Source organism: Electrona antarctica (assembly GCF_951216825.1).
Source record: "Electrona antarctica genome assembly, chromosome: 10".
Taxonomy (NCBI): Eukaryota; Metazoa; Chordata; class Actinopteri; order Myctophiformes; family Myctophidae; genus Electrona; species Electrona antarctica.
Window position 1 is genome coordinate 4797910 of NC_136791.1, and position 25175 is coordinate 4823084.

A 25175-nucleotide genomic window follows, 5' to 3' on the forward strand; every position below is an offset into this window, starting at 1 on the left:
AGACCCCCAGGAAAGTGTTCTAAAGCTTCTAAATGTCATTAACATATATTTTTTTCCTCAAAGGGTGAAGTGTCCCTTTAAACCAACATTAATTCTGTCAGCGCCATTGCCGTAGATGTAGGTCATTGAAGCTTTTTTTTTAATACTACGCTTACCGCCATTGCCGGTATTAATGGCAATTGCGCTTTTATAGTGCATTCGATCGATCGAGCCATAATGCTACTTACGTTAGCCGGTTAGCTAGCTATGTTGTTGTCACAGTACTGGATCATCCATCTTAGATCGTCGTCGCCATAATATTCCATTCTATCTGTATCTCCTATTCCTTGTCCCAGATGGCATTTTTCCATGTTTGTTCTGTCTGATAATTACGTCATTGCGAATGCAGTGAGCATTTACTATGAGACCCAGCAGATCATGTCTGTGTGTCTGTGTGTCACGCTGTAACACCACCCGCCCACCACCAGAGGGCGCAGCTGTATCACACACAACGCACGCACACACGCGCACGCACGCACGCACACACGCACACACACACACACACACACACACACACACACACACACACACACACACACACACACACACACACACACACACACACACACACACACACACACACACACACACAAAACTTAACTTAAAAAAAACTTAACTTAAAAAAAAACTTAACTTAAAAAAAAACTTAAAAAGGAAGCACGCACGCACGCACACACACACAAAACTTAACTTAAAAAAAAACTTAAAAAGGAAAAACGCACGCACGCACACACACACAAAACTTAACTTAAAAAAATCTTAACTTAAAAAGGAAAAACTTTAAAAGGAAAAACTTGAAAGCGCCCCTCACTTCACACGGGTGTGATTTCTTATTTCCATTTGCATCCATTATGTTCTCTTTCTCTCTCTCTCTCTCTCTCTCTCTCCCTCTCTCTCTCTCCCCTCTCTCTCTCTCTCCCTCTCCCCCTCTCTCTCTCTCTCTAGGGTCAGTGAGGTTGGTGAATGGCTCTAGTCAGTGTTCAGGCAGAGTGGAGGTGAAGTCTAATCAGTCATGGGTCTCAGTGCGTGAAGGTGACTTTGACCAGCAGGAGGCAGAGGTGGTCTGTAAGCAGTTAGGCTGTGATGCTCCTTCAGTCCTCCAGGGGGCGCTCTATGGAGAAGGCAATGTTTCAACGTGGACCGAAGAGTTCCAGTGTGAAGGCAGTGAGTCTGCTCTCCTGGACTGTGGAACCTCAAACTCAACTAGAAACACCAGCTCACCTTACAAGACCGTTGGACTCTCCTGCTCAGGTAAAAGACAACCTCTACTTTCGGTTTGGATTATTATTTCATAATGAAAGTAATATTAACAGTTTCTAATCACAATCCCGCGTCGAATGCCTAGTTCTCACTAACCTTTGAAGAAGCATCGCGTCTTTTCGTCAGAAATCCGCTTTAAAACGGTGTGATCGTTTGTTGCCGTGTTGACAAAGTCCTCATCGCTCGACAACAACAAAGCAGACAGGAAGCGTTTGCATTGTGCCTCAGTTTCCCAGAAGCCCTAGCAAGGCAATGTTGGGTTTCAATTTCCTGTTACAATCATCAGATTGCGTCATCCTCGTCACTCTGTCGGGGAAAACCCCGTAAGTCTTCAAAGTTATTATAAATGGTGAATTAGACGATGAAAACGTAACTCGTGGAACTCGTGTTCGGGAGGGAATAAACTCTGGATACTGGTGTTGGGGAGGGACAGTGTTCTATCCTGGTGTTGGGGAGGGACAGTGTTCTATCCTGGTGTTGGGGAGGGACAGTGTTCTATCCTGGTGTTGGGGAGGGACAGTGTTCTATCCTGGTGTTGGGGAGGGACAGTGTTCTCTCCTGGTGTTGGGGAGGGACAGTGTTCTATCCTGGTGTTGGGGAGGGACAGTGTTAATTGTTACTGTTTATGCTCTCTGGTCTCTGTACAGAGGCTGATGCTGTCAGGTTGGTGGGAGGACCCAGTACGTGTTCTGGCATACTGGAGATGCAACACCAGAGAGAGTGGAGACCAGCGGATGGTTGGTCCGACTGGAACCGGAGCTCAGCAGCTGTAGTGTGTCGACAGCTAGACTGCGGCTCTGCCGTTTCAACAGAAAGGAGTTCTAGTGTTACACATAAACCGTCCTGGAGGATGACAGCTTCCTGTGTGGGGTCTGAGTCTTCACTGAAGGAGTGTGGAACAAAGATGTCCGCTACTTCCTTCTACGTACTGGAGGTGATCTGTTCAGGTAACAAACTACTTCCACTGCAGTCATTTATTCAGTGTTTTACAAAGAAACGCTGTCTGGTCAATGGAGCCACACACACACACACACGCACATACACACACACACACACACACACACACACACACACACACACACACACACACACACACTGTTGCGTATTGATAGGCTAATGTATCTGTCTATGATATCTTATATAGCCTATATATTTGTTTCTCACTGTATATCAATTTTTAATACATTATTTTATGTCTTCTAATATTTTATTATCTCTACCCCTCTCCCTCTCCCTCTCTCTCTCTCTCTCTCTCTCTCTCTCTCTCTCTCTCTCTCTCCAGGGTCAGTGAGGTTGGTGAATGGCTCTAGTCAGTGTTCAGGCAGAGTGGAGGTGAAGTCTAATCAGTCATGGGTCTCAGTGCGTGAAGGTGACTTTGACCAGCAGGAGGCAGAGGTGGTCTGTAGGCAGTTAGGCTGTGGGGCTCCTTCAGTCCTCCAGGGGGCGCTCTATGGAGAGGGCAATGTTTCAACGTGGACCAAAGAGTTCCAGTGTGAAGGCAGTGAGTCTGCTCTCCTGGACTGTGGAACCTCAAACTCAACTAGAAACACCAGCTCACCTTACAAGACCGTTGGACTCACCTCAAACTCAACTAGAAACACCAGCTCACCTTACAAGACCGTTGGACTCTCCTCAAACTCAACTAGAAACACCAGCTCACCTTACAAGACCGTTGGACTCTCCTCAAACTCAACTAGAAACACCAGCTCACCTTACAAGACCGTTGGACTCTCCTGCTCAGGTAAAAGTCAAGTCACAGTGACACTATTGCTTTGTGATAATTTCATAATGAAAGTAATATAAATTGTTACTGTTTATTCTCTTGTCTCTGTACAGAGTCTGATGATGTCAGGTTGGTGGGAGGCAGCACTAGGTGTATTGGTATAGTAGAGATGCAACACCAGGGAGAGTGGAGACCAGCGGATGGTTGGTCTGACTGGAACTGGAAGTCATCATCTGTAGTGTGTCGACAGCTGCACTGCGGCTCTGCCGTTTCAACAGAAAGGACTTCTGGTTCTACATATGAACGTGTTTGGTGGATTTCATCGTCCTGTGTTGGTTCTGAGTCTTCACTGAAGGAGTGTGGAACGAAGGAGGCTGGCAGTTCCACTGCCAGACTGGAGGTGGTATGTTCAGGTAAAACAATGACTTCACCAGTGATATTTGTATTCTCTTATTGTCCGTCCGTCAATCTGTAGGCTGGTTGCAGATAAATGGTATATTTATCAATCTGTCGCCTGGTTGCCAGATAAATGGTATATTTATCAATTTGTAGGCTGGTTGCCAGAGAAATGGTATATTTATCGTAATGGCAAGAACGTTAAAAACAGATCAGCTTACTTTACATGCAAGGATTTGAAGGTCTTAAGAATGACTAAGTAATTGTTTGTTTTGTTTGCAAATCTCCAGTTTTAGGATAAATTAGAACCTAAATAATGATATTTGTGTCCTCATGTGGACACAAAGGTTCTGGGTTCTATCCTGGTCATAATAATGTGATGTCTCTAACTTGACCTTAATCTCCTTTCCCTCTGTGTATATAAATCTGTTGTTTCAACCCCGTTACCTCTGTGTATATAAATCTGTTGTTTCAACCCAGTTACCTCCCTCTGTGTATAAATCTGTTGTTTCAACCCCGTTACCTCTGTGTATATAAATCTGTTGTTTCAACCCCGTTACCTCTGTGTGTATAAATCTGTTGTTTCAACCCCGTTACCTCTGTGTATATAAATCTGTTGTTTCAACCCCGTTACCTCTGTGTATATAAATCTGTTGTTTCAACCCCGTTACCTCTGTGTGTATAAATCTGTTGTTTCAACCCCATTACCTCTGTGTATAAATCTGTTGTTTCAACCCCGTTACCTCTGTGTATATAAATCTGTTGTTTCAACCCCGTTACCTCTGTGTATAAATCTGTTGTTTCAACCCCGTTACCTCTGTGTATAAATCTGTTTCAACCCCGTTACCTCTGTGTATATAAATCTGTTGTTTCAACCCTGTTACCTCTGTGTATATAAATCTGTTGTTTCAACCCAGTTACCTCTGTGTGTATAAAGCTGTTGTTTCAACCCCGTTACCTCTGTCTTGTTACAGATATGCTGTTTAAGCCAAGCATTGCCTTCGTAATCTCCATAAAGGGGGTTTCCCAGGGCAGGCAGCAGGGCCAGCAGCAGGTGATGGAGGGTTCCAGCTTCACCGTCAGCTGCTCCATCCGGCCACAGTACCCAGGAGGCTTCTTCCAGCTGACCTTCACTGGACCCGACATCACACGCACCTACACCCAGCCAGCTGTCAATCACTCTGACCACACCCAGACAGCTGTCAATCACTCTGACAACGTCCTGTCTCCTACAGCAGACCCCACTGCATCCAACACGACATTCAACTTCACTGCATCCGACACAACCTTCAACTTCACTGCATCCGACACGACATTCAACTTCACTGAACCCGACACGACTGTCTACCCCACTGAACCCGACACAACGGTCTACCCCACTGAACCCGACACAACCTTCAACTTCACTGCATCCGACACAACCTTCAACTTCACTGCATCCGACACAACCTTCAACTTCACTGCATCCGACACAACCTTCAACTTCACTGCATCCGACACAACCTTCAACTTCACTGCATCCGACACAACCTTCAACTTCACTGCATCCGACACAACCTTCAACTTCACTGCATCCAACACGACACAGAACTACACCCAACCAGCTGTCAATCACTCTGACAACGTCCTGTATGCCAACTTCCAGTTTTCTAAGGCAGACCACGCCCACCAGGGAAGCTACGTCTGCTCTTACCACATCTATGTTTTTAACCATAACTTCTCCTCTGAGAGCGAGGTCGTCTCTCTCACTGTCACAGGTATGTGCTTTTCAAGTCACAGTATGAAACTCACTCAAGCACGCAAACCGTAAACATGACATGGATTCAGAAATGCTTAGCAATTTATATCAAGTGCACATTTTATTATATTTTCTTTGTGTGGAGTTTGCATGTTCTCCCCTGTGTCCCCTAGGGTAGCTACCCTCACTAGGGGACACGGGGAGAACATGTGAGGGTACGTACCCTAGGGGACACGGGGAGAACATGTGAGGGTAGCTACCCTAGGGGAAACGGGGGGAACATGTGAGGGTAACTACCCTAGGGGACACAGGGAGAACATGTGAGGGTAACTATAGGGGACACAGGGAGAACATGTGAGGGTACCTACCCTAGGGGACACGGGGAGAACATGTGAGGGTACGTACCCTAGGGGACACGGGGAGAACATGTGAGGGTAGCTACCCTAGGGGACACGGGGGGAACATGTGAGGGTAACTACCCTAGGGGACACGGGGAGAACATGTGAGGGTAACTACCCTAGGGGACACAGGGAGAACATGTGAGGGTACCTACCCTAGGGGACAGGGGGAGAACATGTGAGGGTACCTACCCTAGGGGACAGGGGGAGAACATGTGAGGGTAACTACCCTAGGGGACACGGGGAGAACATGTGAGGGTAACTATCCTAGGGGACACGGGGAGAACTTGTGAGGGTAACTACCCTAGGGGACACGGGGAGAACATGTGAGGGTACCTACCCTAGGGGACACGGGGAGAACATGTGAGGGTACGTACCCTAGGGGACACGGGGAGAACATGTGAGGGTACCTACCCTAGGGGACACGGGGAGAACATGTGAGGGTACCTACCCTAGGGGACACTGGGAGAACATGTGAGGGTAACTACCCTAGGGGACACGGGGAGAACATGTGAGGGTAACTACCCTAGGGGACACGGGAGAACATGTGAGGGTACCTACCCTAGGGGACACTGGGAGAACATGTGAGGGTAACTACCCTAGGGGACACGGGGAGAACATGTGAGGGTACCTACCCTAGGGGACACTGGGAGAACATGTGAGGGTACCTACCCTAGGGGACACTGGGAGAACATGTGAGGGTAACTATCCTAGGGGACACGGGGAGAACATGTGAGGGTAACTACCCTAGGGGACACGGGGAGAACATGTGAGGGTACCTACCCTAGGGGACACTGGGAGAACATGTGAGGGTAACTACCCTAGGGGACACGGGGAGAACATGTGAGGGTATACCTATACCTAGGGGACACGGGGAGAACATGCAAACTCCACACAGAACGGCCCTTTCGCCAACCCCACCTAGGGTATGTGTGCTGATGATGCGGAGGAGAGAACACGCCCCCAGCGTCCACAAAGTGGACATTTTGTACTCAGATCTGTTCTTTACATGATGTTCTTTCTCTCTCAGCTTCTCCTCTGACATCCATCATCATCATCACATGTACGGTCACAGTGCTGCTGCTCACAGTGATAATCAGTGGCCTCTATCGTCTCTGGAAGGTAATTGTTCATCCTCATTCCATTAAAGACTGGAATGTAAAAGAAGCACTCACGCTGTTTGTATTTAAGAGAGACACATCATCTGATCCAGTAAATTGAAGTTTGTTGTTGCCGTGTTTCTCCAGGTCACCAGAGGGCGCCGCGCACGACCGCAGAACACCGAGGCGGTTTATCAGAGTTTAAGGCTGGAGAATGTGGAGATGGATTTGTATGGCTGCATTGGTTCTGATGCTGAAGCTGCCGGGCCCGGTGGACAACAAGACGACCAACACCTGTACGAGGAGATAGGTCTACAAAGAGTCGCTGAAGCCGGACCTAGTGGTGAATACCAGAATGGACCTAGTGGTGAATACCAGAATGGACCTAGTGGTGAATACCAGAATGGACCTAGTGGTGAATACCAGAATGGACCTAGTGAATACCAGAATACACAATACCAGAGGATAGCTGTACAAGACGTCGCTGTTTATAGCCGTGTTGAAAAGCAGAATACACAATACCAGAGGATAGATGTACGAGATGTCGCTGTTTATAACCGTGTTGCTTCTGAAGAGACAGAGTACCACCAGTATTATGACGTAGGCCTACCAGGTGGAGCCACAGTAGACCCAGACTATTATGACGTAGGCCTACCAGGTGGAGCCACAGTAGACCCAGACTATGATGACGTAGGGCTACCAGGTGGAGCCACAGTAGACCCAGACTATGATGACGTAGGGCTACCAGGTGGAGCCACAGTAGACCCAGACTATGATGACGTAGGCCTACCAGGTGGAGCCACAGTAGACCCAGACTATGATGACGTAGGGCTACCAGGTGGAGCCACAGTAGACCCAGACTATGATGACGTAGGCCTACCAGGTGGAGCCACAGTAGACCCAGACTATGATGACGTAGGCCTACCAGATGGAGCCACAGTAGACCCAGACTATGATGACGTAGGCCTACCAGGTGGAGCCACAGTAGACCCAGACTATGATGATGTAGGCCTACCAGGTGGAGCCACAGTAGACCCAGACTATGATGACGTAGGGCTACCAGGTGGATCCACAGTAGACCCAGACTATGATGACGTAGGCCTACCAGGTGGAGCCACAGTAGACCCAGACTATGATGACGTAGGCCTACCAGGTGGAGCCACAGTAGACCCAGACTATGATGACGTAGGCCTACCAGGTGGAGCCACAGTAGACCCAGACTATGATGACGTAGGGCTACCAGGTGGAGCCACAGTAGACCCAGACTATGATGACGTAGGCCTACCAGGTGGAGCCACAGTAGACCCAGACTATGATGACGTAGGCCTACCAGGTGGAGCCACAGTAGACCCAGACTATGATGACGTAGGGCTACCAGGTGGAGCCACAGTAGACCCAGACTATGATGATGTAGGCCTACCAGGCGGAGCCACAGTAGACCCAGACTATGATGACGTAGGGCTACCAGGTGGAGCCACAGTAGACCAAGACTATGATGACGTAGGGCTACCAGGTGGAGCCACAGTAGACCCAGACTATGATGACGTAGGCCTACCAGTTGGACCCAGAGCAGAGACAGACCACCAGTATGATGACGTAGGCCTACCAGTTGGACCCAGAGCAGAGACAGACCACCAGGAGGACAGAGACCTACACGGAGGTGCTAAACGGAGAGGCAGGAGCCCACCTGTATGAGGTGGATCTCTGAAAGCAGCGTTGATGCTCGGAGCGACGCGCCAACATCAGCCACGCTGTGTGTCTGTCCACGTTCTGACTGCATTATGCAGTCACTGTCTGTCCATGTTCTGACTGCATTATGTAGTCACTGTCTGTCCATGTTCTGACTGCATTATGCAGTCACTGTCTGTCCATGTTCTGACTGCATTATGTAGTCACTGTCTGTCCATGTTCTGACTGCATTATGTAGTCACTGTCTGTCCACGTTCTGACTGCATTATGCAGTCACTGTGTCTGTCCATGTTCTGACTGCATTATGCAGTCACTGTCTGTCCATGTTCTGACTGCATTATGCAGTCACTGTCTGTCCATGTTCTGACTGCATTATGCAGTCACTGTGTGATTCACAAGAGTGAGACGTAGGAGGACCCTAGGCAGGATGCAAAGGCAGTCCTAGAGACTTCTCAGGGCCTGCAGTCCCCCAAGAACACACAAACCACAGTCCTAGAGACCTCTAAGGGCCTCCAGTCCCCCCAAGAAAACAAACCACAGTCCTAGAGACTTCTCAGGGCCTGCAGTCCCTCAAGAACACAAACCACAGTCCTAGAGACCTCTAAGCGCCTCCAGTCCCCCCAAGAACACCCAAACCACAGTCCTAGAGACCTCTAAGGGCCTCCAGTCCCCCAAGAACACACACCACAGTCCTAGAGACTTCTCAGGGCCTGCAGTCCCCCAAGAACACACAAACCACAGTCCTAGAGACCTCTAAGGGCCTGCAGTCCCCCAAGAACACACACCACAGTCCTAGAGACCTCTCAGGGCCTGCAGTCCCCCAAGAACACAAACCACAGTCCTAGAGACTTCTCAGGGCCTGCAGTCCCCCAAGAACACAAACCACAGTCCTAGAGACCTCTCAGGGCCTGCAGTCCCCCCAAGAACACAAACCACAGTCCTAGAGACCTCTCAGGGCCTGCAGTCCCCCCAAGAACACACACCACAGTCCTAGAGACCTCTCAGGGCCTGCAGTCCCCCCAAGAACACAAACCACAGTCCTAGAGACCTCTCAGGGCCTGCAGTCCCCCCAAGAACACACACCACAGTCCTAGAGACCTCTCAGGGCCTGCAGTCCCCCAAGAACACAAACCACAGTCCTAGAGACCTCTAAGGGCCTGCAGTCCCCCCAAGAACACAAACCACAGTCCTAGAGAACGGTGGTTGCTGGGGTGTGGTCGGCGCTGGTTGGCTGCACCTGGCCGGCAGGACGCTGCCTTCCCTGTTGGCCGGGTGTGGCTGATGCTGTAGCTGGTGCTGGTTGCACCTCGGTGGGGGCTGCGCCCGGGGCGCCCCTCCATGGATTGGTCTATAGCTGGTGCTGGTTGCACCTCGGAGCAGGCAGCCCTGGTTTAAAAAAACAAACAAAAAAACCCCAAAAAACAAACAAAAACAACAACAAAAAAACAAAAACAAAACGGGATCAGTGTGATTTTGTTTATTTCTGTCCATATGTTTTGATCAGTCTTGTTGTAAGAAGTGAACCTTATTGTATATAGTATAGATTTATTATTGTTACCTTTTGGATGGTTTATGATGTGTTTGTTAGTGTATACTGGTTATAGAGTAGATTTATTATTGTTAATATAGATGCCTTATTGTTACATGTTGAATGGTTTATGATGTCTTAGTGCAGGGCTGTCCAAAAGGTAGATCACATGACAACTAAATCATATTTAATTCAATGAACTTTGTTAAAACCGATTGATCAATGAACTTTGTTAAAACCGATTGGGAAACGGACTTCTTCTTCTCGTTTGGCGGCAAAGGCTTCAGGACCTCATTTAAAACTCACTATGCAGTGTTTGGTTTACAATTAAAACTCACTATGCAGTGTTTGGTTTACAATTAAAACTCACTATGCAGTGTTTGGTTTTCAATTAAAACTCACTATGCAGTGACAGTGTTGCTGTGCACAAAAATGTTGGTAGCATCACAAATTAAATACAAAAAAAAACAAAACAGAACTCCCTCTATTTCTCATTCCAAATACGTTTGTCTTACATGTAACGCCAGCCCGCCCCTTCTGGTACATATTTAAACTATTCCAAAGCCCCGCCCCCTCTGGTACATATTTAAACTATTCCAAAGCCCCGCCCCCTCTGGTACATATTTAAACTATTCCAAAGCCCCGCCCCCTCTGGTACATATTTAAACTATTCCAAAGAGGTGCGGACCGAGTGAATCTAAACATATTAATAAAAAACGAGAACCCTGACAATTATTGGTGTTCACAGAAGACGGTAATTAATCACTTAACGATTTTTCACGTGAACAACGGGCAAGGAGTTAAGGATGAGCCAATTCTGTATTTTAGCCGTGACGTAAGTGCCCCCTCCAGAGATACTTCCGGGTCCTACTGTGTGTCACTTTTGTGTCCGCATAGTTATACTGTGTCCCCATAGAGTTATACTGTGTCCCCATAGAGTTATACGGTGTCCCTATAGTTATACTGTGTCCCCATATAGTTATACGGTGTCCCCATAGAGTTATACTGTGCCCCCATCGAGTTATACTGTGGCCCCATAGAGTTATACTGTGTCCCCATAGAGTTATACTGTGTCCCCATAGAGTTATACTGTGCCCCATAGAGTTATACTGTGGCCCCATAGAGTTATACTGTGTCTCCATAGAGTTATACTGTGTCCCCATAGAGTTATACTGTGTCCCCATAGAGTTATACTGTGTCCCCATAGAGTTATACGGTGTCCCCATAGAGTTATACTGTGTCCCCATAGAGTTATACTGTGTCCCCATAGAGTTATACTGTGTCCCCATAGAGTTATACTGTGTCCCCATAGAGTTATACTGTGTCCCCATAGAGTTATACTGTGCCCCCATAGAGTTATACTGTGCCCCCATAGAGTTATACTGTGTCCCCATAGAGTTATACTGTGTCCCCATAGAGTTATACTGTGTCCCCATAGAGTTATACTGTGTCCCATAGAGTTATACTGTGGCCCCATAGAGTTATACTGTGGCCCCATAGAGTTATACTGTGTCCCCATAGAGTTATACTGTGTCCCCATAGAGTTATACTGTGTCCCCATAGAGTTATACTGTGTCCCCATAGAGTTATAACCGATCTGAGACTAGAACAACCACTAAAGTCTCATTTTACCGCTTTCCTTTCCTTTCCTTTCCTTTCCTTTCCTTTCCTTTCCTTGCAACAACAAAGCTACTGCTCTCCCCGTCTGCCCCACACTGAATACTATCGCCAACTAAATCCTCCATTAGAGATCGTGGTAATGCAAACTAGATTCAACGTACTCAACCCTGCACACATTCTAAATATGCCCCCCCCCCCCTTTGTCATGGTCATGGACACTTGTACAGTTACATTATTAATTCTAAGCCCCTTGGGCTTCTGACAATGTGGCCCCCTGAACAATGTGGTCCAATAGCCCTGTAGTAGTGTTTTCTGTTTGACGATGAAATTACTTTGATTGTAAAGTTTTGAATACAAATAGTTCCATCCATCAAAATGTAATGCTGTACAGGATGTGCTTATGGGTGTTGTAGTTTCATCCATCATAATGTAATGCTGTACAGGATGTGCTTATCGGTGTTGTAGTTCCATCCATCATAATGTAATGCTGTACAGGATGTGCTTATGGGTGTTGTAGTTCCATCCATCATAATGTAATGCTGTACAGGATGTGCTTATGGGTGTTGTAGTTCCATCCATCATAATGTAATGCTGTACAGGATGTGCTTATCGGTGTTGTAGTTCCATCCATCAAAATGTAATGCTGTACAGGATGTGCTTATCGGTGTTGCGAGGATTTCTCCTCTCCAAGGAGGAGTACCTGTAGCCTGGCTAATAAGCCAGACTCAAATCACACTGTCGTGTGGTATTTGAGTCTGGAGATGCTGTGTATGGATCTTGTTTCCTGGGGGGCGGGTTCAAACATTTTCTCTTTGACGCAATTGGTCAGAGCTACTGTCAGTCACAGGTCTCAAGCATTGAACGTCACTGTACCAAAGCCCGCCCATATTGCATACCGTGTCCCGATTGGCCACACCAGTTCTCTGTTGTAGGTAATGGGCGTACAATTGAGCCTCTCCAGACCGTAATCTGCCGGCAGGCAATTTTTTTTTGCCAACGGCTGATTCGGTCTGGCTTATTAGCCAGGCTAGAGTACCTGGGCCAAGAAAGCTTGGTAACCTGAATGCTTCGTAATGATGTATGTAAAGTTCACTGTTGATTTGTCATCTCACATTCATACAATATAACATGTTTGTTACCTTATTAAAAATGTAAAAATAATGTTTGTTACCTTATTAATTTGCCCGGGGTTATTTAATCCATTACATTATAGCGCCCATTCGATTTATAAACACGGACCACTTTTACCGACGGACCGGATGTTGTTGTGAATGTGTGTGTAGCAGCTAACAATAGCCACACCACTCTAGAGTCGATCGACAACAACGGGAGGTAGGAATAAATCTATCGCGACTAGCGACTGGACCGCGGAGGGCCGTCTAACACAGGATCTTTTTTCATCATTAGACGGGATGGTTTAGATCGCGAGTTATTAATGTTTTAAGATTTTCGTTTTCGTCGGCTAAACAGGGGAGGGAGTTTTTCGATGACGTCTCACTCTTACGCAACATCGAGGATTGCCCAACAGGCGCTCCTAGCCTGTGGAGCGATCCGTTCTCATATCAATAAACTTCGTCTTTTGGACAATACTTCGTCCTGGGCGTCGGGCGTTACTAATATAAAGGACGGTGAACTTCGTCCTGGGCGTTGGGGGTGTTAAAGATTGTAAAAATAGTATGTTTGTTATCTTATTGAATAATATATGTTTCTTATTAAAGAATGTAAATATAATATCGTTGCTGTCGGGAGGAAACCTCATAATTAAATTTGAGGTTTTTGTTATTTTTTTAAGTGTACTAGCAGTCTATTTATATGAAGTGTACTAGCAGTCTATTTATATCAAATGATGAAGTGTACTAGCAGTCTATATCATATGATGAAGTGTACTAGCAGTCTATATCATATGATGAAGTGTACTAGCAGTCTATATCATATGATGAAGTGTACTAGCAGTCTATATCAAATGATGAAGTGTACTAGCAGTCTATATCATATGATGAAGTGTACTAGCAGTCTATATCATATGATGAAGTGTAGTAGCAGTCTATCATATGATGAAGTGTACTAGCAGTCTATATCATATGATGAAGTGTACTAGCAGTCTATTTATATCATATGATGAAGTGTAGTAGCAGTCTATTTATATCATATGATGAAGTGTAGTAGCAGTCTATTTATATCATATGATGAAGTGTACTAGCAGTCTATTTATATCATATGATGAAGTGTAGTAGCAGTCTATTTATATCATATGATGAAGTGTACTAGCAGTTTATCATATGATGAAGTGTACTAGCAGTCTATTTATATCATATGATGAAGTGTACTAGCAGTCTATATCATATGATGAAGTGTACTAGCAGTCTATATCATATGATGAAGTGTACTAGCAGTCTATATCATATGATGAAGTGTACTAGCAGTCTATTTATATCATATGATGAAGTGTAGTAACAGTCTATTTATATCATATGATGAAGTGTGCTAGCAGTCTATATCATATGAAGTGTACTAGCAGTCTATTTATATCATATGATGAAGTGTACTAGCAGTCTATATCATATGATGAAGTGTACTAGCAGTCTATATCATATGATGAAGTGTACTAGCAGTCTATATCATATGATGAAGTGTACTAGCAGTCTATATCATATGATGAAGTGTACTAGCAGTCTATATCATATGATGAAGTGTACTAGCAGTCTATATCATATGATGAAGTGTACTAGCAGTCTATTTATATCATATGATGAAGTGTACTAGCAGTCTATCATATGATGAAGTGTACTAGCAGTCTATTTATATCATATGATGAAGTGTACTAGCAGTCTATATCATATGATGAAGTGTACTAGCACTCTATATCATATGATGAAGTGTAGTAGCAGTCTATATCATATGATGAAGTGTACTAGCAGTCTATATCATATGATGAAGTGTACTAGCAGTCTATATCATATGATGAAGTGTAGTAACAGTATTTATATCATATGATGAAGTGTACTAGCAGTCTATATCATATGATGAAGTGTACTAGCAGTCTATATCTTATGATGAAGTGTACTAGCAGTCTATTTATATCATATGATGAAGTGTACTAGCAGTCTATTTATATCTTATGATGAAGTGTACTAGCAGTCTATTTATATCATATGATGAAGTGTACTAGCAGTCTATTTATATCATATGATGAAGTGTACTAGCAGTCTATTTATATCATATGATGAAGTGTACTAGCAGTCTATTTATATCATATGATGAAGTGTACTAGCAGTCTATTTATATCATATGATGAAGTGTACTAGCAGTCTATTTATATCATATGATGAAGTGTACTAGCAGTCTATTTATATCATGATGAAGTGTACTAGAAGTCTATATCATATGATGAAGTGTACTAGCAGTCTATTTATATCATGATGAAGTGTACTAGAAGTCTATTTATATCATATGATGAAGTGTACTAGCAGTCTATATCATATGATGAAGTGTACTAGCAGTCTATTTATATCACATGATGAAGTGTACTAGCAGTCTATTTATATCATATGATGAAGTGTACTAGCAGTCTATTTATATCATATCATATGATGTGGCCAGAATGTCTAATTCAGTTGTTCTCAACATGATTTGGGGGAGTTTTAACAATTTTAACAAAACGAGACAAATCTGGCATGTGTGTCTCTGGCACAACATAGTCTATTTCCATGGACAAATGCATAATATCATTTTTTTTGTTAACCACTGGTTTAAACAACAAAGGAAACGAGCACAAATAATCTACACTTTAGAAACACGTGCCACAATGAGGAGGTCAGTGTGTTGCTGTTACACTGCTGCCCTCTGCTGCTGGTTCAAAGCCACTGCACTCACAGATGTGTGAGTGTAGACTCAGAGGCTTTGAACCAGCACAGAAAATGACCTATAGATCCTCATCCAATCCACTTTATTTATATAGTACATTTTACAACGCAACGTTAACAAAGTGTTGTAGAGAGAAATACAACTATTAAACACTATAACTAAAACACAGCAAGGTTAACAAAGTGGTGTAGAGAGAAATACAACTATTAAACACTAGCTAAAACACAGCAAGGTTAACAAAGTGCTGTAGAGAGAAATACAACTATTAAACACTAGCTAAAACACAGACGAAATGGTACACAAAGCAATGGTCTCCTAAAATCTCCAAATATCTCCAAAATCAGCCCCCAACCAAGAGTCTCTAAATGTTTTGATGATTTGAACATGGTGGACCCTGTTGGAAACAAGTGTAATGCTTAATTGGGTCGTCCACTCACAGTTAACAGCCTTTGTATTGAGTTTGTGCTTGAAATGTACTGTAATTCTGCAAACTGTTAATAAATTCTTCAATCAATCAATCAATCAGTCTAAGACAGTTATGGAACATTATATTATTACACATTTTATTTCACTTTTAATATGTCCATTCATTTCACCTTAAAGTATTCACTTTAGGCAGCGGTGGCCGAGCGGTGGCCGAAAAGTTTGCGGAGTGGTCTTGTTATCGGAAGGTCGCCAGTTCGAATCCCCGGACCGACACGTTAAAATTACCACCGCTGAAGTGCCCTTGAGCAAGGCATTGAACCCCTACCATGAAATGTTCTATGAGCAGGGTCTGGCTGTAAACAAGCATCTCGAGCTTAGTCCATTCACCCTGGGTAAACAAAGAACTTTGCTTTGCTTTGCTTACATATTCTATGGGGCCAGAGCCCCCTATTTGTCGTCCGTCAAATTGCAGATGGACATCGAGACTGTTCTGGACTCCTCTCAAATCTCGCGATAGTTTGTTGTTGGGATAAAGAAGGGTCGATAACAAAGTAGATTTTCTCCTGATTTGTCTCTCTAAAAGAAGCCATTTTACTATGAATATCTTGTAAATATTGTGTGCCTTGTGGTGATTGGGTCCAGTAGCCTATTTAGTTCAGTGACCATGTAGTTAAGGAATGGATCATAAGCTGTGAGACTCCAACATAGAGCGTCGCAGTCCCGCCCCCTTTCATGACGACGCCAGGCCCAGGAAATAATTCCCAATGCATTTTACCCATAATTTTACCCATAGACATTTCAAAACGTATTTATTTAAAGACCTTTTAAGCGTTGTACGAAGCCAACTGGAGTTGTGACAAATCATGACAATAAACACAATATTTTGGACCAAACAAATAATTACACCTGTTACCGGTCACGTGATCATGTGATCTGCCTATAAGGAAGTGAAAATAAACACACAGCTCTTTCAGCCATTGTCTAAGAAGCAACAGTATATCTGTCTCTCTGAGTTTCTTTGTTTGCCCTCCGTCATGTTTCCGGCTAGCTTTGAGTTATTGTTGGTTTGACGCTATACGCTAGCTTTGTTTACTGGGTTTTTTTTTGATACTGGGTTTTCATGTCCGTCTCTGCTTGGCCTAGTCAGACATTTATTGTTGAGCAATAATAAAATGCACATATTTTACTATTTAAGCTGATCTTTTTATTATTCATTTTCATAATTACACATACTTCACTTTCCTGTGTGATTTAGGAGCTGTAATGTTATTCACTATAAATTGCATTTCCATATTATTTTACTGTATCCGCTCATTTGCATACCACGCACACATACATGGTTTCCGTTTCCCTCGCTCTGTTCTAACGTCACTCACGGCTATCTGGCCAGTGGCCAATCACAACGCGCGGTGACGTCACGGATCCAAGATGGCGGCTCGCTGTGCTTTGTGTGTTTGTTGTGTTAGTTTGATGTGTAATTCCAGACCCACCGGATGACCTTTAGATCCAAACTAGCGTTGGATCTTAGCAAGTCTTTTAGCTCCACATATGTGGACTTTTACCGTGACTTTTTATCGTAATTTCGTCGTGACATATCGTCTCTAGTGATGGGCCAAAGAAGCTTTTATGAACCTCTGAACCAGTTGAACCAATTGGTTAAAAAATGGGTTAAGCTTTGAAGCTTCAGTGAATAGTGACATCTGCTGGCGAAATGCTAGACTGCATTTAATTTAGGCAGTAGAGACAGTGAAACACTTACTACAGGACACAGCAAAACTTTAGTAAATAAACCTATATTATCAGATTAGATTTTTGTTGTGAAATCTTAGAAGGAATGTACTCTACAAATAAAGACTTGAAGTTGATTGATTCATTTGTGTATTCAACTATTTGGGCAACATGTGAGCTTTATCCTCTAATTCATGGACCTGGATTGAGTGTGTCTAAATGCCTAAACTGTAATTAAACATTGAAATAAAAGAAAATAAACCAACATAAACACACAATAGTGTTTTGTATGGAGCAGTGTGATATGTTTGTAGGATGGGGAAATATTTGACACATCTAATGTATTGCTAATGGCCAATTAATACATTCATGTCAGATTTAATTTAATACGTTGTATTGCACAGATGCACATCGCAATGTTGATTAAACGTATTGATTAAATAACGCTTAGTTACAAATATAGATGTGCCACTTTCGTCTACTGTATTGCATCAAAATATTTGCAGTACCCCAGCCAAGGTTTGAACTGACGACCCTCCGCTTGCGAGTCCAGCACGCAACAGACAAGCCACAACAAAATTTACTGATAGGGTTTTCCTGTAGGTTTTATCATGGTTGCGCAAGCCGATCCGTGGCAACTCAAAGTATTGAACCAGTTCCTAGACCAGTTCGAGGAAATGAACCAGTTACTGCTTCGGACGTCATTGGTCACGTGACTTTTGCTTCGGACGTCATTGGTCACGTGACTTTTTCCCTACTGAAGCAAGCTTCGAAGCACTGGTTCATATGCAAATGAAGGCGGGGTTTGAAGCTTGTGTCGGAGCTTCAGTATCAGATGCCCATCACAGCAGGTAAATAAGGAAATGTTATGTAATGCTTAACGCTGTTTTTGTTCAAACATGTTATCGCTTATGAAGTTGTTATAATGTTTATATATGTTACTACTACTTTTTAAAACCATATCCTAGTAGCAGAGTGGGTACTGTCTTCGGTTTGTTAACATCAGGGCCCGGGTTCTCGAACCCGTCGAGGACTGACAGTGCGTTTCCTTCTAAACAAACACAATTGTTTTTGCATCTAGTCGAGGTTTATTATTCATTCAGTATTTGAGCCACGGACCACCGCTCTACATTAATAGACTCACAATGGTGGTCAGTGGCTCAAATGGGTCTGAGAGGCTAGATGGCCTCAAATGGTGGTCCGTGGCTCAGATACTGAATGAATAATGGACCTCGACTAGATGCAAAAACAGTTTTGTTTGGTAAGAAGAAAACACAATCTCAGTCCAGCATTGTACAAACAAAGGATAAAAAGTAGCAATCTTCTACATTCTCTAATTCACGGCGGCCATGGCCGTCGTTGCCCCTCTCTTTGGCCGTGTGCCCCTCGAAAAAAAGGTATATGCCCATACGGCCACAGTGGCCGTGGTGCCCCGACCGGCGCCCACAGAAGTTCATTTTACCGTTTTTCCTCTGCGCAATTTTCCAGTCATTACGGTAACCAATGTTTCCCTCACGTCCCGCGCAGAACAAATCTGTGTTGTAGTTGTGTTGCCATTTGCCAAGTGGTTTGATTCTTTTGCGGTACTTTGCCTTAATAACTACCCCCTCTGCCGCTGGTCGACGGTCGTCATGACACACGCGCGCGCGCACGCACACACACCCGCACGCCTCCTCCGCGCCACACATACACGCACTGACAGAGTAAACAGAGGGCATTTAGCCCACCCGCTGACTAGTAGTCAGTGACTAGTCAGTGACTACTAGTGTAGCTAATCTAGCTATCCGGTCAAACTGCAACTATCACTCAAAACAAAATAATGTTTTCTACAGTTGCGACAGTGTGGCGGTCCTACGTCACATGCATTAACGTTGGTCGGACATGGTCCAGCTGATTTATTTTTGTCTAATGCGAAACAGCGTGGCTGTCCATACAAGGAGGAGGAGAGATGACAGCGGTGGCCGAACGGATAGCGGCGCGGTCTTGATACCGGAAGGTTCCCAATTCGAATCAGCCGACCGACACGTTAAAAATCACCACCGCTGAAGTGCCCTTGAACAAGGCATTGAACCACTACGATGAAATGTGTTCTATGAGCAGGGCCTGGCTGGAAACAAGTTCTTGAGCTTAGCCCAGATACCCTGGGTAAATATAGATTTCATTTCATTTCATGATCTACCGAATCTATCTAGCCCACCAAAACAAACATAAATGTACTTTTGCGTCGCATTATGGATAGCGACAGAAAGACACCATGGATATAATTAAACAATTGTTCTCCTGTGCACAGCACACACTGACACTGTCTCCAGGTAAGAACAAAAAACTGATTTGAAGCTGCACTTTCACTTTGTGTTGACTTACTGCAGAGTCCTCAGTCCTGCAGCGGTGCAGCCCCACAATGGATAAATTATCTTATCTGTCACTAACCTCTCTACAATGCCATTATATTCAATATATTAGTTTAGTTTTTTTCCCCTTATGGGCAGGGCACTTGGCTCCAATAACCTAAAATAATAATAATAATAATAATAATTAATTAACTTAAATACGGGTTTTGGCGTCCCGGCCCATGCATAAGGCCCACAGGGTTTTTGTTTCCTTTGTATGTGTATGTTAATAGGTATGGTATGCCATGTTAGGTTCTGCTATGTCCCTGTTTTCTTATACTATCGTATCTATTTCTTTTTTCTTTTTTACTTTTCTCGCTATGTCATTGTTTTTCGTTATATTTGTCTTTGTGTTGTTGTGTTTTTGTGTTTTGTTGTTTTTTTGTTGTATCTGTATGACCACACCGTGGTGTTCACAAAAAATAAAAATATAAAGTATAAAAAATATATATATATTAGTTTAGCACAAAATATAGGCTTTTCTAAACCAAGCCCTTATTCAAAAGTTATGTAGGCTGTCATTGTATTTTATGTGAATTAACTCAGTTTAACCCAATGATCCTCAGCCATTTAAATTTCAAGGACCCCCAAATTAAATTTATATTAATTAGCCTAGGGTGACAGCCTGACAGGGTCCTAGGCCATTTCATTATGATTTTCATCTCTGGACTGGGTCCCCAAAACATGTTTACAATATTTTACAACAGTAGCTATACAGTATATTTTGTTATTTAAAGCTGTGATTATTTATTTAAGAAGCACTGTTCTGAACCAATGTTCATCGGAAAATCATTTTTTAATTGATGGCCTTCATGCCCTGGCACTTGGCCTTGTGCCCTCAAAAAGTTGACCACACTAAAGGCCAAGTGGCCTTGCCCCTAAAAGGATGAAATTCCAGGCCTGATTGAGAGTGTAAAGATCTACTACTGGGGTCCATTTGGTTACCTAATTTAAATTGCTCTGTATTGTGACAGTAATCATTGCTATAGTGTTTGTTCAGTAACAGAGGTCTCCCGGTCTCTCCAGCTTTTTGTTAAACAGAAAAAGCATTTTCTGAAACTGCAATTTTATCCAATCAGGAACGCAGTCAGGATACAGATTAAACAACTGAGATTGTAATGTAACAGACACAATTAGAACTGGAACAATATAGCTGCAAGCAGCGATAAGGCGGGACCAAGAAAGAAGACAATACGCAATAAGAACAATATGCACAAATAAGAATCACAGGCTGAGTTGTCGTTACCCGGATTTGAACACACAACCTTGTGATCTGAAGGTAAGAGCTCAACCGACTGAGCTATCTGGACAGTCAGTTGTTTCATTGAAAACTGTAACATCAGCTTACTTGTCAATGTGACAGATGTGTTCCCCATGAGTCAAGGAACATGTGGAAACAAGTGCCATGAATTTTGACCAAACAAAGCATGATTTATGACTGTTCAAAGGTTTCATTTTCAAAAAATTGCTATAGCGCCCCCCTTTGGCCAATTGGAGTAAGACTGCTTTCAGTGCTGTAAAGTGTAAAGTGACATAAGCATATGACGCTGCATGTATGAATTAGAGGCAGAAGAAGAATCTTCATAAACCAGCAATATTCATTGGCTCATAAAAACTTTTCACTTAAATAAAATGTACTACGATGTTTTGTCCGTATAGGTCCAAAGTGCATGTGTAGAAGTTTTCGTACATTTTGATCAAAGATCCTGGGAGGTGATACATTTTAAATGTTTTTCATGTCATTCAAAATGGCGGGTGATCTAAAGGTCAGAGGTCAAAAGTCAGAACACGAAAGTTGTTCGGCATGAGGAGACACATATGTGTATCAAAGTGTCATTACCAACGGTCAAACGGTTCATGAGATATGCACGTTCAAAGTTTGCATTTTCAATTGAGTGCTATAGCGCCACCCTTTGGCCAATTGTCATGGGCTTCGCATAGTCACCGTTTGGCATGGTCCTCTACCAGATTACCGCGTTTGCACCGTTCAGTCAGAACTGCAATTTTTGGCGGAAGTTGAAGAAGAAGGAGAAGAAAAATAAACACAAAAACAATAAGTGACCAAAGCCACTGCGTGACTTCTTGGTCCCTTAATTAAGCTCATAAATAGCTACTTTCTCCCGATTGGCTAAAAATGTGTCACCTACCCGAAGATTCTTTTTTTAAACCCTTTTCTATGTATTAAAGAGCTGGAGAGACAGGAATATTCCTGTTACTGAACACACACTCTATAGCAATGATTACTGTCACAATATAAAACTATTTAACACTGTTACTGAACACACTCTATACTCTATAGCAATCATTACTGCACAATATAGAACTATTTAACACTGTTACTGAACACACACTATAGCAATTATTACTGTCACAATAACTTTGTAAGGCTACTGATGTTTGTGTGCAACATTTGAGCTGACAGGCCTTTTTTTATGTCAATCCATCAAGTCACCTTAATTCAAGTGATAGATTATATACAGGGGCATGCCATGTGGTCTACCTGCACAGCCTTTGTGATCTACTGGTAGATGGTACCTTTTGGGCACCCCTGCAATATAGGATTCCTGTCCAGAATTGTTTTATTAAATATAGAGGGTTTAAGTCGTTCTGAATTTATGTGTTTCTTTTTCTGTCTTTCTTTCTTAGGACGGAGATCAAGGTAGATGCCGTTGGAAGGCTCAACACAAGCCGAGGCCCCTAGAGATCCATCCCAAAGCTTCCCTCAGGGAGCCCAGCTAGCCAGCAAGCCCGCTCAGTCAGCCAACGCAGCCAGCCAGCCCCGCCAGTCAGCCAGTGTAGAAAGTCAGGCTGCCAAGCCAGCGTACATCAGCCCTTGCAACCAGCCATTGCAGCCAGCCTTGCTCAGTCAGCTCAGCCAGGCCTCTCTCGCGGCCTGGCTCTCTGTCTGCCTGGCCCGGTCTGCCCCGCCTTGCCTTGCAGCAACAGAACCAGCTGGCCTGGCAAGCCAGCCAGCTCAGAATGCGAGCCCAGCAAGCCAGCGCAGCGAAAACTTTTACAAGCCCAGACTCAGGGTGCCCAGACAGCCTGTGCAGCCAACAGCCAGCCCAGACCAGCATTTGCAGCAAGCCAGGATCCAATCCTTGCAGCGCAGCCTTAGGCCGGATAGTCCCCCTGCCTGCACTTTGTTGCTTAACTGTGCCTTGCCTGCTTGCCTCGGTCTGCCACAAACTGTCTGTCCTGGCCTGCCTGTCTGAAACTGGCTCGCCTGACTGCGTGCTTGCCTGCCTGCGTTCTCTGGGCTCGCATTCTGAGCTGGCTGGCTTGCCAGGCCAGCTGGTTGGTTCTGTTGCTGCAAGGCAAAGCGGGGCAGACCGGGCCAGGCAGACAGAGAGCCAGGCCGCGAGAGAGGCCTGGCTGAGCTGACTGAGCAAGGCTGGCTGCAATGGCTGGTTGCAAGGGCTGATGTACGCTGGCTTGGCAGCCTGACTTTCTACACTGGCTGACTGGCGGGGCTGGCTGGCTGCGTTGGCTGACTGGGCGGGCTTGCTGGCTAGCTGGGCTCCCTGAGGGAAGCTTTGGGATGGATCTGCCTGCCTGCCTGCCTGCCTGCAACTTCAATGAGGTGTGTAAACATTTATTTCACGGGTATGGGTGTTGACCTTGGCTTTTGTGTTCTCCAGGTGTTTTTTGAAGGAGAGTCCTGTCCAGTGTAACTCCAAGTTACATGGTGTGTGTATGGTTGGAGAGTTTGTGACCATCCCAAGTGACGCTCAGTTCTTTTTTCGCGTCTCGGTTCCTCAGGTGGAAGCTGCATAGTTGGGGTTTTGATGGGTTGGGTTTCAGGTGGTTGTATTGTAGTAGCTTGACATTTCTTGGAGGGCACTTTCAAGGACAGACTCAATCTTCTGGAAGTCTGCTTGTTGAGTGGTAATGCAGAGGTCGCCGGCGTAGATGAAGCGCTGGCATTCTGTGGGTAGTGGCTGGTCGTTTGTGTAGATATTGAAAAGGAGGGGGGCGAGCACGCTACCTTGTGTGAGGCCGTTCTTTTGGGCTTTCCATTTACTCCTCTGGTCATTTAACTGGACATAGAAGCGCCTGTTGTTGAGGAGGCTTTTCCTGACCATTGTGCTGTGTTGGACAGTGTCATAGGCAGCAGAGAGATCTCTGAATGCGGCTCCAGTTTTTATTTTCCCTCAAACCCATCCTCAATGTGTTGGGTGAGGTTGAGCTCTGTCCAGCACAGGAGCGGCCGGGACTGAAACCAGCTTGGTCTTTAGTCAGCTTGGTGAGTGGCATGAGGCGTTGGAGTAGCAGCCTCTCATAGAGCTTGTAGGTGATGCAGAGGAGGGAAATGGGTCGGTAACTCTTTGGGGATGATGGGTCTTTGCCAGGTTTGGGGATTGTAACCACGTTGGCCTTTCTCCAGACAGAATGGATGGTTTTCTGTGCCATGCATGTGTTCAGCATCCCCACGAGCCAGGTCTTTGCGTTAGGTCCCAGGTGCTCTATCATTTCTGCCAGTATGTCATCAATCCAACACTGTTTTTTGTTAATCATCGAATGAAATGTGGGAGGTCGGCAAGAGAAAGTTAAAAAAATCATAGCAAACTTGAAAAAGTGCCACTCGGGGCACAGGTCGATCTCCACCAGAGCAGGTCAAGTTATGGCCTCCTGGTGGCGTTATTATAGGCCAATGTGAAAAGGGTGCCATTTCTTCTTACGCCATGGATGGCAATTGGATGATTTGAGGCATTTTGTTCCAAAAAGATCCGTCTTGAACACATGAATATAGAGATAGTGTGTAACGATTTGCGGGATTTTTGGACACAATCTGGAGGAGTAATATAAAAAATGTGTCCTGGTGGTGCTGTACAGGCCGTTCTGGAAAATTTGGGGCAGAGGTTCATCGTTGGCATCCAGGGAGTGTGTGCAAAATTTGGCATCGACCGGGTTAATGGTGCTGGAGATTAGCTGGTAACAAACTGACGGACACACTCACACACACTCAGAGTGCAAAACATACTCTCTCCCCATGCCTTTGGCCTGGTGCTATACCGTTATTAATTATTGCCTACAATGTAAATTGTGAAATTACTTTACCGTTGAAATGCAAAATTTACATTTCAACGAATGGACCTGTACAACAAAACAAAAACTAAGGCACTGGTTGTGGTACTTCTGGTTTACCGGAATGGGGTTCAACTCCCTGCAGTGCTCTGCTCAATTTGTTGTATTTACATGGTTAAATTATTTTCCCTGCTCATTGTGTTGCCTTTTCATAGATATCCCCCAGGTTCTTTTGTGTTTTTGCACTC

General features: G+C 44.4%; 1 long non-coding RNA gene across 1 annotated transcript; it reads left to right on the forward strand.

Annotated features, from left to right (window-relative positions):
- The first annotated feature begins 1151 nt into the window (after nucleotides 1-1151).
- On the forward strand, nucleotides 1152-2731 carry LOC306930619. Its single transcript, XR_013790908.1, has 3 exons — nucleotides 1152-1290; nucleotides 1947-2246; nucleotides 2582-2731. It is a non-coding gene; the product is annotated as an uncharacterized lncRNA (long non-coding RNA).
- Nucleotides 2732-25175: the final 22444 nt, after the last annotated feature.